A 15,416-nucleotide genomic window follows, 5' to 3' on the forward strand; every position below is an offset into this window, starting at 1 on the left:
AAGAGTGGCTACTTGGATTTCTTGAGTACTAACAATGCAGTCATTTTTTTTTTTCCTCGTAAATTTTGGATCTTGCAGCCATTTGTCACAGTTTCAAAGAAAGCATTATTAGAAACAGCAAAAAACCTCGATGTAGCAGTAAGTTCATTCATATAAGACAGGTAAAGCAAGCCACCATTAACTACCATCTTGTCCACAGATGAGAGATGTTACTTAAAACCTTGTGTCAGCTGGCTTTTCATAAGACAATTAAGGGATAACAGTAGGTCCAGCTTAAGTATTGCAAAACACAGGGGCCTTCAGAATACCTGATTTTATTATTAGTTATTCACCTAGAAAACACTACTTAATTTCAACCTAAATTGCAATAATGCAACACTAAGTTACCATGCTTAAATGCGCCCAATAATAATAATACCAAATAGTCTAGGAAGAAATAAGGTTTTGATCTCCATGTATATATACGTAGCTGGATACTCATATTGAAATTACATGCGGTGAGGTGGACAGGCAGAAGGTGCTGCACTTCTTTACCAAAGCACACCACAGAGAGGACTGAAAAGCACATTTCAGTTAAGAAGAAAAGCAGGTAGGCTATGATTTCATCTTTAATTTTCCTGATAAAAAAAACAAACAGCTGCAATTGCTCGCCAACATAACAAGTGTTTTGTGAAAGTTGTGTTTGTAGATATGCCTTACCACCAGGCTCCTGCAGCAAAATCCCATATGCATTGGTGCACATTGCTACCCTGAGTCCCCAGGTTTGGTTTGTATTTCATCTGACGCTTCATTAAGTGAACTCAGATGGAAGCGCTACTTGTTTGGCTTCTCCTCCGCCCCCTGCTGGCATCAGTCGTGGCAGGGTCCCTGTCTTTCTATTGCCAGCAACCTAAGGGGTTTCATACCAGGCAATTGCAAATGTTTGTGTCCAGGGTCAGCACTGGCCTCTTGTCTTTGTCACCAGCTCTCATAGCTGGCTGACATGAAATTCTTCTACTCCTTGAGAAGCTTCCAGTCAGGTTGAGACTCTTCTCATCACCAAGCTCACTTCCCCCTTTGACCCCAGTAACCTTCACTTGAAATAATTTATATTGCTAAATCCTAAGGTAGTTTAATTGTGCCTCCAGGCCCTGATTCACTTCCTGCGTCCTTTCACCAAACTTGTGTATGTACATGCAGTTGTCAGATGCCACCAAGCTTCACAGCTTCTATTCTGCACTGACCCCTAGGGTACACCACTAAAGACTGGCCTCCAGCTGGACTTTACAGTGCTGCTCAAAACCCTTTAAGGGTGGCAGTTCAGATAGCTTTCAGTTCACCTCACTGTCCACTTATTCAGTCTGTTATTCATCAGATTGTTTGGGAAGACGTTACGGGTGACAGTCTCAATGCCCTTCATTAAGTCAAGCTGAAGAACTTGCTCTCATCTCCATCACCAAGCCAGTGATCACATAGGAGGGAGCTATCAGTTTGATCAAGGAAGATATTCCCTTCCTAAAACCTTGATCAGTGTCTTGTCCTGCTCATGATGGATGTTGCTTCCAGGATTGGTTGCTCTATCACCTTCCGGGGGGACCAAGGTGAGGACAATCAACCTGTAGTTCCCCAGATTCTCCCTTTGGCCCTTCTTGACAGGAGTGAATGACATATTTTTCTTCCTCAGGTACCTGCCCCAATGACCAAGACAGCTGTCTCAAAGACTTTTGAGAACCACCTCTGAGTCTGTCCTCAGACAACTTTGAAGAGTACCTCTGGTTTTGATTTAATAGTTGCAGGCTTCTCATTCCTCTTTTTCAAGGAAGCTGTAACAGCAGTGTAGAAAGCAATCTACATTTTCATTTTTTCAGGAATAAACTTTTTTACTGCAGCACCAGTCAACCAGTGGAATAAATACGAATTTACAGATTACTAGTCCCTAGATGCTAATGACAAGTCATTCAATGGCAACTCAATAACATAAAGTAACAAACTTATATCACTCCATTTGCTGGAGGCAAAAGCAGAATGTAGACTTGAACAATGGCCATTTAACATTTAGCCTTTGTTTTGCAAGCCCATGACGAAAAGGACCTGAAGGAAAAAATGATGGTTTTGCATTTGATTATTCATCAGAGGCATTTCTTGACTTGAAAACTGAGACAAATTCTCTGATCGCTATCTTCCAATGCAATTTCCTTGCTCCAAGTCATTCCAGTGAATAGCCAGGAACCTTCAGGAAAGCAGAAATTCAAAGATATTCTGGAGTGATGGAAGAGGTACTTAATATTGGATCGTGTTCTACCAGTTCCAGTGAAGCTGATGTTGTACGGTATAGCCCTTACACAGAAGAGTCCCTCCAGTAAAAAGTAAAATGTGAATGTGTGTTTTGGCCCTCCATTTTTCCTCAGAAAACTCTAAATCTTTCAAATGATAAATCATTTTTCCCTTCAGTTACTCTAAGTAAAAATGCTGAAGACCTATTATGCTTTTCCAGGGCTTAAGCAACATATAACAAAAGTGGGATAGCTTCATTCCTTGCTAGGAGCCAGCAATGAGCCTGTGGGTAGGCACTACATGACGAAACTAGAAGAAACAGTGTACAACAAATCCAGTCAGAGCCGTGAAGTAGGCTGTTCTTCCTTTGAAATACTTTTTCTTTCCTCCCATCTTTGCATAATCTCTTTTATTTTGTTCAAGTGAAGCATCAAGAAATTCTCCCTCCTCTTTTTAATTCCTCTTTTTTTTTTTTTTCCCCCCCTCTCTAATTGAAAAGAATTGCTGGTACTCAGTTTCTGGTGGGAAAAGACACAGACTGAGGCACAGTCCTGGCTTATGTCTCCCACATTATTCACTCTGATGCAGTTAGAAGCCAATGCTCACTAATTGCTGTGATCTCCATTTGGCTTTTAACTTAAACAGCCATCTGCAGGAGAATCTCAGCTGCTTTCAGCAGACAGAAGCACTTGAAAACAGCAGCCCCCTAACATTGTTTAATTTTTATAACTCTGAGGTCACAGAAGAGACCACTAACTGTTTCAATGAAACTCCATAGGATGGGCTTGGCTGGATGATTTGTTCCTGCTTTAGGATTTAATTTGAACAATATGGACTTTTCCCCATTAGCATAAAATAAATCAGCACTTTGCACTGGTTTCCCACGCATCACTTTCAACAGGCTGCCAACATTAAGATCATGTGGATAGATGACAAGCACTCAGACTACTTACATCTATTAGAGCCCACTGGTCACATCAGCTTTTGATTTTGATAATCTTTCTATAAGTTGTATATCATTGTTACTTTCCACAGTCACCAGTTTAACATACACACACGTCTTGTAATTCAGCCACACAGCACATTTAGACAGTCATAAATTCTAATCAGGTAGAAAGAATTACAACGTTTCCCTTTAGTAAGGGAGTTATTTCAAACACACCACAGCCATACTTGCAGAATTTCAAGATTGAGTATCAGAACTCATATTTTCTTTCCCCTAGTTTCCCATGTTCAGGTCAGTGCATATAATGCTGCCTTACACATACTGCATTATGATTTTGTTTCGTAACCCTATAATAAATTTGAGTTTTATTGAACTAGAGACCTATTATTTCAGTTCATCTTCAAAATAATGTGGGATGAAACAAATGTTCCAAGTTAATAAAGGTAAGCTGTTGATCCAGCTGGAAAAATCATAGACGGTTTTCCACAGAAAGCCTTCAGATTCCGCCTGCACCCCACCCCCACTGCAATGTACCAACAGAGCACCACAAGCTGACAAGGAAATGCACTGCATTAACGTAAAAACAAAAAAATAAGCCTGTTCTACATCTCAGCTGCACTATCCAGCACTCTCACCAGTCACAAGGCAAACAAGGAAGCACACAAACTCAGTTTGCAGACGGCAGGTAACGTTGCAGTTTCACAGAGGCACCTCAGTCCTGGAACCCACGTGGTGTGACACGATATGTCTGCCACCCCATGCGAGATCACTCACAAATCTCTCCTAGGCAGCTCCACGGTCCTGACCCCATATGCCACCACGAGCTTTCCACTTTCTCACCCCTCACCCTCAGGACAACAAGCAGCAGCAACTTTGTTGTGTCCTATAATGGCAGCCCCTGCTGTAAAATGGCGGCCCTGTAGTAGTGGTCGCCTGTCTCCCTTCAGGAGCTGCTGGGCCAGACTTCACATCTCTATTTGACACGTTATTCCAGAAACAATAAAAAAAAAAAAACAAACCAAGTTACTTTAAAATTTACCTATTCCCATGCCCACTACATCTGTGTAATCACTGAGTGGGCAGTGCTGTGAGATGAACCTCATTAACCAGTGAACCTTTTCTGAGGACAGAATTATAACATGGCCGCAGCTTTGCAACTGGTGTGCACCAGGCATACAGCCTCAGTAACTGGCCCATGATGGAAAAAGGGCCTGACACACTTCCCTATGTGCAAAAAAAGTAAAATACAATCTGAATAAGTTAATGCCATTTTTACTTGTCTAACCACAAGCTTTGCCACAACACTAAAGAATAACCATGTTTTCTGAATTTTCCTTTTTTAAAGTTGGGTATGTCCTAAACTATTCATGAAACAGGACAGAGGATACAGACATTTGGGGAGATTTACAAGGAGGAAAAAAAAATAAAAAAAAAAAAAAAAAGAAAAAGAAAGATAAAACTAACCAGAAACTCAGCTAAGGCATGCACACAGGAAAAGAATGTTAATTGCTGCATTTAGTTACAGCAGACGGTATTGGCAATCTTCTGGGTGTGTCTGTAAGAAGAGCTTTTCTAAAAACTGTTTTGAAAACTACAGCAGAGGTTCCAAATATTTACAAAACATTTAGAACGACAGACTACCACTCAGCTTCCTGCAGCAAGTGAAAATATTTGCCCTACCTCTGGTAAGGGGCTTCACCTATACCTAGACATTTCTATGATCTTTTTTTCAGCTCTGGTTATCCCCGTCTGAATTATCTGCACGTCTTCTTGTTCAATGCAGCCTGCATATTGTTATCTGTAAACTTACATACCAGCTTTAGCTACAAAAGACAGACGGACTTGCTGAAGAAAAAGGTTGAGCATGTATCTAAAAAACTACAACAAAGCAAACAGCAGATGCATCTCTAAAAACCATAGCAGATTAAATATGTGCTTTTTTCTAAACACATCATGTTTCAGTTGGCAGCTATAAATCACATTACTAACCCCCAAAAGAACACTTACACCAATGCATCAAAATTTCATTCAGAAACTATTCAGAAAATGAGGGGATTTTTCTTAAGGCTTTACATGGATAGACTAAACATTTCTAGATTTTACTAAATATACAAATTAGGTGCTGTCCAATGGACAAATCACACAGGTCAGATAGGAAAAAAAAAAAAAGCTGTTCCACATTCACATCTGAACTGTCATGTATGCATAAAAACATTATACATCTTTGTGAGCAATTTTGATTAGATGGAATATTGAAGTAAAAAGTAGCTTCAGATTTTAACACGTGATCAATGTCATGGCATTACTGGAGAGTATCAATTAAAGCACAGCTGCAACCAGGTTCTGAGTGCCAAGTCCTCCTTCCCTTTGGCATTTGCCAAAGATTTCAGTAATGTAACAGCTCAAAGATGTTTCTTTTTCCCTTAGTGGCACATCTTCAGAGCATGCATTTGTTTCTAGATTAAGGTATAGCTGGGAAAAGGTAGGCTTTTTTTTTTTTCCCCCAGCAGGAAAGGAGAAAGATTTCAGCCACAGACAAAAATTTGATTAAGATGAAGAAACCCCAGTTCTTCAAAACCAAAAACATTCAACTCTGCTTGGAGATCTTCCATGAAACAATTTGCGCACTCTTCATATTTTCAGTCTGTCTCTAGAGTGATGACTGAAGATTTACAGGATTGTCTGATCTGCCCTTGAAATTTGGGTTCTTCTTTAGCCTGTTTAATTCCCCAATTCCATTCCAACCAAAGACAATTTTGATCAAGAAGCTGTTGCAACAGCAAATCTTTCAATGAAATCTATCATAACCAGTGCAATAGGCCTAAAATAAGATACCGAAACTTATCAACCAAAAATTCAGCTGCAATTATGCATCACTCTTACCCTCACTGCATCTTCTAAAGCAGGCATTCTCTAAAGCAAATACTTTCATCAGCCTGAAGTAAAACATAAGAATTTCCCAGTAATGTTAAAATGATTGAGAGCAGAAGAAAAAAGATAGATACCTTTCCTCTCAGAAAGCAAAACAACCTAAATCGCTAAAATGAAATTGAAAAAAAAGTTAAGGTGGAAACAAACTGGTTTACTTACATTTCACTTCCTGTGCTTTTAAAACTTTGTACATATCTGATTTATGGTACTTTTTATTTTCCTTTTTATTCCCTGACCAACAAGGAGTAAGCTCAGTTAAAGTAAGTAAATGTAGAAATGTTAACATGTAACACTAACCAAGTGTGTGTTTGAAATAAAGATGAAATATTTCATTGCCTTAAAAATCACCTTTTTCCCCTATCATGGCTGAATCTATGTGCTACAATAGATGCATGCTTGATGCAGAGCTTACACACCAAGACTGGGTATTTTGAAACCTAGTTGAAAACTTCAATGTCTGGTTGAATAACTCAGTGTTTCAACACTTTTTTTTTTTTTTTTAAACACAGCTATTTAAATTCCTTAGACACATAGATGTTTTTGCCAATTTCTACTCTCATCTGCTTTCACTAGCAGAGAAGTAATGACCTAGTTAACACATTACTTCACATTTAATTAAGATACCACTTGGAGTTGGGTGAAAGATGAGGGAAAGGCACAGAAAATGTAGTTTCAAATTATCTACTCATATTTACTATAACTACAAATTCTTGAGACAAAAACTGGATCACCAGAAGATCTCCAAAGTCTCCTCCATTAATTCTGTAGGAATACTAGGTATCTTCTGCTACTTTAGATCCAATATGTTTAACTGTGTAAAGACATATGCTTAATGGAGTGAGAAAAGCTCTTTGAAATAATCAAAATATCATGCCATGGCTAAACAACTGCGTCAGTCTTAACATCTTGCACTACTGCAGAATAGCGTCATTCCACCTCACAATTCACACATCTACCTCACATAAGCTTACTTACAATGATGCTATGGAAGACAGTGTCAAAAGCCTTGCTGAAGTCAAGATAAACAATATCCTCTGCTCTCTCCTCTATCCAGCCAGTCACAGCACTGTAGAAAGCTTCAAACTGATCAAGCACGATTTCCATTTGGTGAATCCATGTTAATTAGTCCTGATAACCTTCTTCTCTTCCACTTGCTTGGAGAAGACATCCATAATAAGCTGTTCCGTCACTTTCCCCAGCAACAGAGGTGCGTTTCCCAGCTTCTTTTTCTTACCTTTTTTGTTAACTGGAGTGCCACTTGCTTTTCTCCAGACCTCATGCACCCTTCTCATTCTCTATGACTTGCCCATGGATTTGTGTGCATTGAGTTTGCCTAGTTGATCTAGGACCAGGTCTTCCATAACCAAGGGGAAGTTTTCCTTCCCCTAGGCTCTCTCTTTTACCTCACGGTCTGGGATTCCCGAGGGTCAGCCTTAACAGTAGAGACTGAAGCAAAGAAGGCATTCAGTATCTCCACCTTCTCAGCATCCCCTGTTACCAGGGTAGCCACCTCACTCAGCAACAGGCCCACATTTTTCCTGGTCTTCCCTTTGCTACTGACACATTAAAAGAAGCATTTCTTGTAGTCTTTGACCTCTCTCGACAGATTTAATTCCAAGTGGGCTTTAGTCTTCCTTATCACACCTCTGCATGCCCTTACAACATTCCTCTATTCCTCCCAAGTGTCCAGAGCCCTTTCCCACATTCTATAAACTACCTATTCGAGTTTTTCCATGAGCTCCTTACTCATCCATGTTGGTCTCCTGTCATCCTTGCTTGATTTCTGCTCTTAAAGATGCACTGATCCTTAGCTGGGAGGAAGCAATGCTTGAATGTCAAACCACTCTCCTGGAATCCTTTTCCTTCCAATGCTCTAGCCCATGGGATAATATCCAAGAAGGTCCTTGAGAAGGTTCAAGTCTGAAGTCCAGGGTTGCAATCCTACTTATTGCCTTGTTTTTTTTTTTTGTTTTTTTTTTTTTCCCCCCCCCCACATAAGATCCGGAACTTTTGCTAGTGGTTGCTGCATACAAGGCTGCCCCTAACCTTCACTTTCTCAACCAGGCCTTCCTTTTTTGTAAGAACAAGGCCCTGCAGCAATGAAACCCACAGTAGGCTAACTGTAAGAATTACTGCAAACAAAGAAATACAATTTCTCCTGAAAGTCTAGTCAGATTTTTTTTTTTTTTTTTTGGAGCAATTGTCATCAGAGTTCTTCATTGTAGTAGCATGTTACCATGATATAACAGAAGCCCCATCTCCACCCTCCGACCCCAGGTATATTTCATACACTGGAATCTAAAAATCAGATTCCCTTGAAGTTCATAGCTGTCCATTAGTTTCACTTGGGTTCCGTGAAGAGACATGCTCATCTTCTTGTGCAGCACCTGAAGAGACCCTGGTGCTCCAGCTGCTGATGAAAATGTGCATGTACTGTAGTAACAGTTATTAGAGACCATTTCTTTTCAGATACTTCTATTATAGAATTCCCTGCATTTCCAATTCAAATTTCTATTAAAAGATTATTTTTTTATTTTGAGAGAATTTCATCAGTCATTTCATGAAGCAAAGGAAGCAATGTCCTTGAACACCATGCGCACTGGACTCTGTTCCAAACACAGCTTCCAAAAATTTGACCCCTTCTACAGTTCAATAGTTGTTCTATGGAATGGTCTGAAGTTAGGTTAACAAGTACATGAATGATGAAGCAGAACCTAGCTTCTGCTACAAAACCAAAATAACCATCAGTTATACCACCAGCAGCAAACCTGTCAAGGGTTAGCAAGAGCTATCCTCCAGGATAGTAAAGAAAGATTATTACTATGATTTCATAAGGATGTAGTGATACTCATTAACTTGCCCAGTCTGCATTCCACCACAAAGATGAAATACTGTGAAGCTGAAAAAGAACATTTTGAAAAAGCTGCTTGTTTTTCTAAAATCTACCTGTATGTCCACACAACTGAACTGCAGTGATGGTGTGCAGAAATCGCCACAGAAAGCATACCTACCATTCAGAAAAAAGTACAAGACTTAGAGAAATATCCAATCCAATGGACAAAATTCCTATTTCATTATTCTCTTACTATGTAAGATTCAGAGATTGTGAGCTTTTTCTATTCCATCATGCCAGGACATCAAGGAAAGAAAACCTGTATTGAGCTGATTTCAATCTGAGATCAAAGTACCAGTTTGCTTGGGTTTTCCTCTGAACTAAAAGACCTTCAAGGGAAAAAAAGAAAAACAGGAATCCTACAATGATCCTTTCACAAGCTGATACCAATCTACTAACTTACATATAATTGAGGCCTGTGCCCAACAGCTGTGTTTGTAAAGCTGCTGAAGGTACAATTTTTATTTTCTTTTTAAAGGAGAATTCTTACATCAATATTTGGGCCAAAACACGCTGAGTTCAGGATTGCTTCAACACGCAATTTTGTTTTTCCTGTTTTATAAAGACAGCGTTGGTTTCAAGGAACTGGGTCAGATAGGAGCTCTTATTCTGAAACTCACTGGTCTTCTCTACATTTTCTAACATTTTTTCTAACATTCGGGCACTTCAAAGCAATACTCATGACTTTGGTCTGTACTCATCTTTAGTTTTTAATGGTAAATGCTGCTTTGCATGATTTCACTCTACTTCAAAATATCTCCCATTTTCTTCTGTCTTGTGCCTGCCTTTCAAGCCTCCAGCTCCAATCGTCTTCCCTCCCCTCAATGACCTCCAACTTTGTGGTTGTTGGTTGCTTATTATCTTGTCTGCTTCACTCCTTAAATCTCACTGCCTTTTCTGTACTCTTTGCTATTTCATCTTATGCTCTTCTGGAGTTCTTAGACCTATTTCTTCAATTTATGTAAACTATTTATAACCCTGATCTTTTCTGTCCTTCACTCTTGCCTTTAGGCATATGACATTGTCACTGAAGCCTTTATATTTCAACCACAGTATTTATCCCATAGTCTTGCTTAATCTCACCATTTCGTTTATTCTTGACATGCTCCCAGATCTCACTTTAAATTGAAAACACAGCTTTTGCCCATTGCATTTTAGAACCACGTTTTTGATTTCTTACATCTTAGCAGAGGGGGACATCTGTATCTGTATTATTTATCTTCGGAACGCATTTTGGTCATGTACTTTGTGTGACTACATAAAATTTGCATTGTTCTATGTATCCACATCACCTCTGAGGGTTCCAGGATTCTGTGTGGTTAAAAAACACAAGGGAATTTTGGAAGATCGTATTTTCCACTAAAGGCTCATTCTGAGCTGAAATGACTAGACACACAGCAGTGATATTTTTAGTTATGAGTCCAAATGAAGTTTTTTTGTGGTAAAAGCCAAGCCTACTCCAGTATTATAAGACTTGCTGCTATATCCACTTTCTTCAGTTACTACTTGGCCCAATTACATCTACCTCTAACTTGACATTCAGCTTCAGGGTTTTGTATGTTGTGGGTTTTTTTGGCATTACCTACATAGCTGCAAAATACTTAGCGCCAGCTTCCTCAAGTCTGTAGCTGTCATTAAAACATACCCAATATGTCTTACTGACTGGAAACTGAAGATTCTGTGAAAAATATTTATGTCCTTGGAAGAACATATCCTGCCATCAAACACCGGCTTCTGAGGAGGTAGGACTAACTGTGGCATCTGAGTCATGCAGCATAGTCTCATACCAACATATAATGCACCTCCCTGGGCAGAGGAAGGGATGCTGCTCCATTTCTCAAGCTTGGGAAAATAAAGGAGAAAGTAGGAGAAAATTTCTCGTGTTCTTCTGCCACAGAGAATGAAGTGCTGTAGTAGGAGAACAGCATTGTAAAACATACTGCTTGATGAATATGAATGAATACCTGAATCTAGTATGAACACCTTGGTGAAGAGCAGACAGGGATTACAATACTGGCATAGAATTAATGACTTTCTTCTAAGACCTTTTTAGGCCCCATTCACAAGTACATCTCACTTATTTTATCTATGAATCCCCATCATTAACCTATGCAATAATGGCGCATTTAAATCAGAAATGAAAGAAAGTTTTAAGATTCTAGAGCCAGGAAGACAGGAAGGACAGGTTTTTTTTTTCTTTCCTTGCTTGCAGTAGTTGTTTTCTCTTCTACAAGCCATTCATTAGCTTTGCACAGTCACATCCCGAGTTTCTGATTCAAGCTGTATTATGAGAAGTGGACAACTGTGCTTGCCATAAACAACCTCTTCAACACAATACACTGCTCTGATTTACATGCATGTAACTGAAGGGCTTTGCTGCTAACCATGACAAACTCTTCCAGGTCTGGCAAAAAATTAAAGCAACTCTACCTTCATTTCAAATTCAAGCTATCTTTCCTTTACTCATTTATGGATATTTGCTATGTTTGTATGGGCAAGCAAATTATCTGAATAGGTGAGAGCAGCATTCACAATTCAGGATTTTTGCAGGTTACACATCTCTGATATTAAGAGAAGAGCAGACAGTTCAATTGACATATAGGTTGCAATTTTGCCATGAATTCATGGCCTATTGCCTTAGAAGGTACTAACAGAGCACCAAACTGAAAGCTCTAGCTTGCCGAGAAGCAAAACCACTGCGGCCAATAAAGATGCCAAGCCATCTATTGATGTTCTGGGTAACTTCCATTTGAAGTTACATTTTCAACTATTTTTCCCATTAACACGCAATCCAGTTGTGTTGCCAATCATATTTATAATTAGCATAATTATAATTACAGAAGTGCTTGATTTCCTCTATTGGCTTAGACAAGAAAAAAAGACATGCTCCTCAGTGGTACTAGCCAGAAAAGCCGTTAGTAAAAACTGTGAAACAGAACTCAGATCTAGATACTGACAGACACTGAAACACGATCATTTCTAAAACCAAATTAAGTTTCCTGACAAATAACTAAGCAGCCTGCAACCAAGTGATCATATTTCTCTCCTGCTTGATTAGCCTAAAATGAACAGAATGAAGTTTCTTCATCTTATATACAATGACACAAACTCATCAGGAGCCCACTGGGAAGAAATCAATTTGGATTCCCCAGGGAAAAAACTGTACATTGCTGAAGATGTGCCAAGTTTATATTAATAAATCTCATCTCAGCAGCACACAAACCGTCTGCGACTTAAGGTCTTAAACGCCTAAATGGCTTTTTAAAATGATGCGTCTCCACCCAAGACCCCTATAAACTGCAACAGTGAATACATTAAAAAAACTTCTAAAATCAGAGGCCGAATAAAGCAGTAAATAAGGAATTCTCTCCCCCTACCTCTCCACCTTTATCTTTCTCTATCTTCCTAATGTGTTTGTTGCTCTTCATGCACACTGCTAGTTCCTGCAAAAGCATGTCAAAAATCAAACACAGAATCTTCAGTCACTACAAAACCCAAGCGCTGATCGTTGCCTGCTCCTTCCACGAAAGTACTACCACTATTTCAGTAATACACTTGTTTAGAGTTTAATAACATATCAAAGTATCATTTACCTTTTAAAAAGTAGCTTTTTTTTTTCCCCACAGCTTTAAGTCTTGCCTGACTGTAGGTAAAATGCAAAACTCAAACAAAATAAATTCATCATCTTCTTTGAAAAGCATACTACCCCCAACTCTAGTTATATAGGTCTCTTTCTTTGGTTCCATTTCTGTACAGCTACTAAATTAAGCTTGCCATAACTACTTATTTGTCCAGTACTGAATATACAGGCTCCAAAGTTGATACTTTGTCTTATATCTATAAAATTTTGCAATGTCACTGTTTTTGTAGGAATCCTTCCAATGATTACAGATAATTTCTCTATCAACAAGGTCTACAGTTAGTCTTGAAATTCAATATGCAGATAAAAAAAACACAAATCCAGATTTTTGAGTAACATGAGTGTCTGAAGTTGCTAGGATTCAAAATGCAGTAGTGATGAATTCACTCTCCCTCTAATCACTGTAAGATCAGAATTTGCGATGTCATCATCCCCACAAAAATCCCATCTTAAAACATACTTAATTAAAGCCAGGATAATATATCTCAATCAAAACATTCTCAGGTTACAATAAGATGCCTGTAATAGGGCACAGATAGCCTGCCTAGGTGTAATGAGGCTGATGGATCAATAACAATATTGCTATTCATACACCCAGACCCTGCCGTACCTGAGCCATCTGCTGCTAAAATTGCAAATGCGTACTAAAGGATGGAAGATTATTTTTTCCTTTATGTTATTCAGAGAAAGATTTTCATTTCACATCGCTCGCAGGCACCAGATCTATGCTTACTTGGGATGAACAAAAACCTGAGGCTAATTTTTCACTGGCTTCGGACATTTTGCAAACTTAGTACACTGCACAATTGTGTAATTATATTCACTGAAAAAATATGCCTAACTAACTTTAGAAGTAATTTCTCTACTAACAAACTGTGCACAAACTAGAATTTTGCCAAATATTATAAACGAGGAAGAAATAATGTTGGTGTATGTATATTTCTATAAAACAATACCTGCTTTACTCTTGGTAATTCATGCTCAGAGTACTGTATCTACCACTATTTACTGTTTGATAGTGCTAAGAGCACTGTAGTTTACTGCTATGCTAAACTTAGCCGATTTCAGCAGCTCTGGATCTGAAACCCTGCTACAGCCACTTACTGAATAAACATATTTGCCTCTTCTACATAGTTTGAGTCAGATTTGCTAACTGCAAATCTCTGCGTGACTAACAGCATGGAAACAGCGACAAGAGAGAACACTGATGCATTCCTGACTTACATAGGGTGCTCTGTTGGGACAGAGGCTTTTTCAGATGCTCACCATGATTTCCCTGATTATCTTTCTCAGAACCCAAGATTTTCCAGAAGTGGAGTAAAGCATAACCTTTAGGGTTCTACTGACTATGTAACTGCACCTTCACTGGCAGCTTCTGCAGTTCTGTACAGCAAGTAGCACTCTATACCACCACACTGCTCATTTTCCTAGAGATCTGAGGTATTTCCTTCAGCTGGAGTGCAATAACTGAGATACAGTATCCTCCCTGGCAATATCTGCTGTTGAATACGATTCATTAAGGCAGTCAAAGTCCATGTCCTACAGTCAACTTAAAAAAAAAAAAATTAACAAGTGGCCAGGAAGCAATCTCCTTAGTAAGTTCATGACAATCTACATATATTCCATAACTGAGTTAATCAGAGCATGTGAAATGCAGAAAGTTCTCAATGTGACTTACGTATCTCTGCATTTACCTACCTAATTTATACCTATACAATCAATGAATATACAGATGCTATAGTATATCCAGGAGTGTGTGTGATGTAATTACGATACTAGAGTAAGGAAAAGAGAATACTCACCCTATCCTGGGCTCACGTAACAAACTCCAGTGGAGTAGCTCTCCAGAAGAGATCCTTCCCCACCAGCAGTCAGCTCTTAAATGGATCTAGGAGAGGTGGAGCAAACAAATTGCCTTCACCTGTGCTCCTGTGGCTGACTCAGTGCTCTCCTCAGCTGATTAATCAGAGGTTCAGGCCGTGATTCAGCAGCCCCATAGAATACTGTTCAGCTTTCAGTTTTTCTGCTGGTGGGAGCTACAAAATGCAATAGTCAGCTTGCTTTAAATTTTAAATTAAAGGTCCCTTCAGAATATTTTTTCCTTTTAGTTTAAAACAGGTAAAAAAAACCTGCTGCTAGATATACCTGATACGTGCAAAGTAGTTCACTAAAATGAGCCTTGGCATTTCACTTATTAAAGCTACAGCTGTGCAAAATGGTTCCCCACCAGCCACAGATTTCAGGAATTATGTTCCTTTCCTGGAAGCACTTTTGATAGCACAAACCTAGCAAACATTCTTCTGTTGCTTCTTATTCAAAACACCCTTTGTATTGCAAAAAGAAAAAGTGTCCAGCAAAAAGTGGAAAAGAGGGTGATAACAGGTTAACTGGAGCAAGGCTGTGGAATGGACCAGCAGTGAGCACACCTGCTACAGTCTGGCTAAATAAAGACAAAAAATTGTCAGTAACACCCTGGATCCTTCAGTACTTTCTCACCCTGCTTCATATACAATATGAACGTACGTGTTATATGCCTCGCACACAATATTCTTTCTAGTTTCATTAACAAGTATGACCATTGCAGAGAGGAAAACACACTGGCTATTAATGAGTGTTTCTAGCACGTTCCAGTAGAATGGGAGTAGAAAACAGAAGCAGATGCAAAAGAAATAGTAATGGCCTGAACAATGACTTCTGAGCCTTGCTTCCATTAAATGACAAATACACTATTTCAAGACAGGTGCTGGTGGGTC

At 39.1% G+C, this 15,416-nt stretch overlaps 1 long non-coding RNA gene across 1 annotated transcript in view; it reads right to left on the minus strand.

The window, feature by feature from the left end:
- LOC125692021 (uncharacterized) overlaps window positions 1-14,959 on the minus strand; it is a 60,537-nt gene extending 45,578 nt beyond the window's left edge. Inside the window, exon 1 of the long non-coding RNA XR_007376412.1 lies at window positions 14,466-14,959. This is a non-coding gene — a long non-coding RNA (uncharacterized LOC125692021). The remainder of the gene's footprint in view (window positions 1-14,465) is intronic.
- Between the last annotated feature and the right edge of the window lie 457 nt (window positions 14,960-15,416).

Source organism: Lagopus muta, chromosome 4 (genome assembly GCF_023343835.1).
Source record: "Lagopus muta isolate bLagMut1 chromosome 4, bLagMut1 primary, whole genome shotgun sequence".
Taxonomy (NCBI): Eukaryota; Metazoa; Chordata; class Aves; order Galliformes; family Phasianidae; genus Lagopus; species Lagopus muta.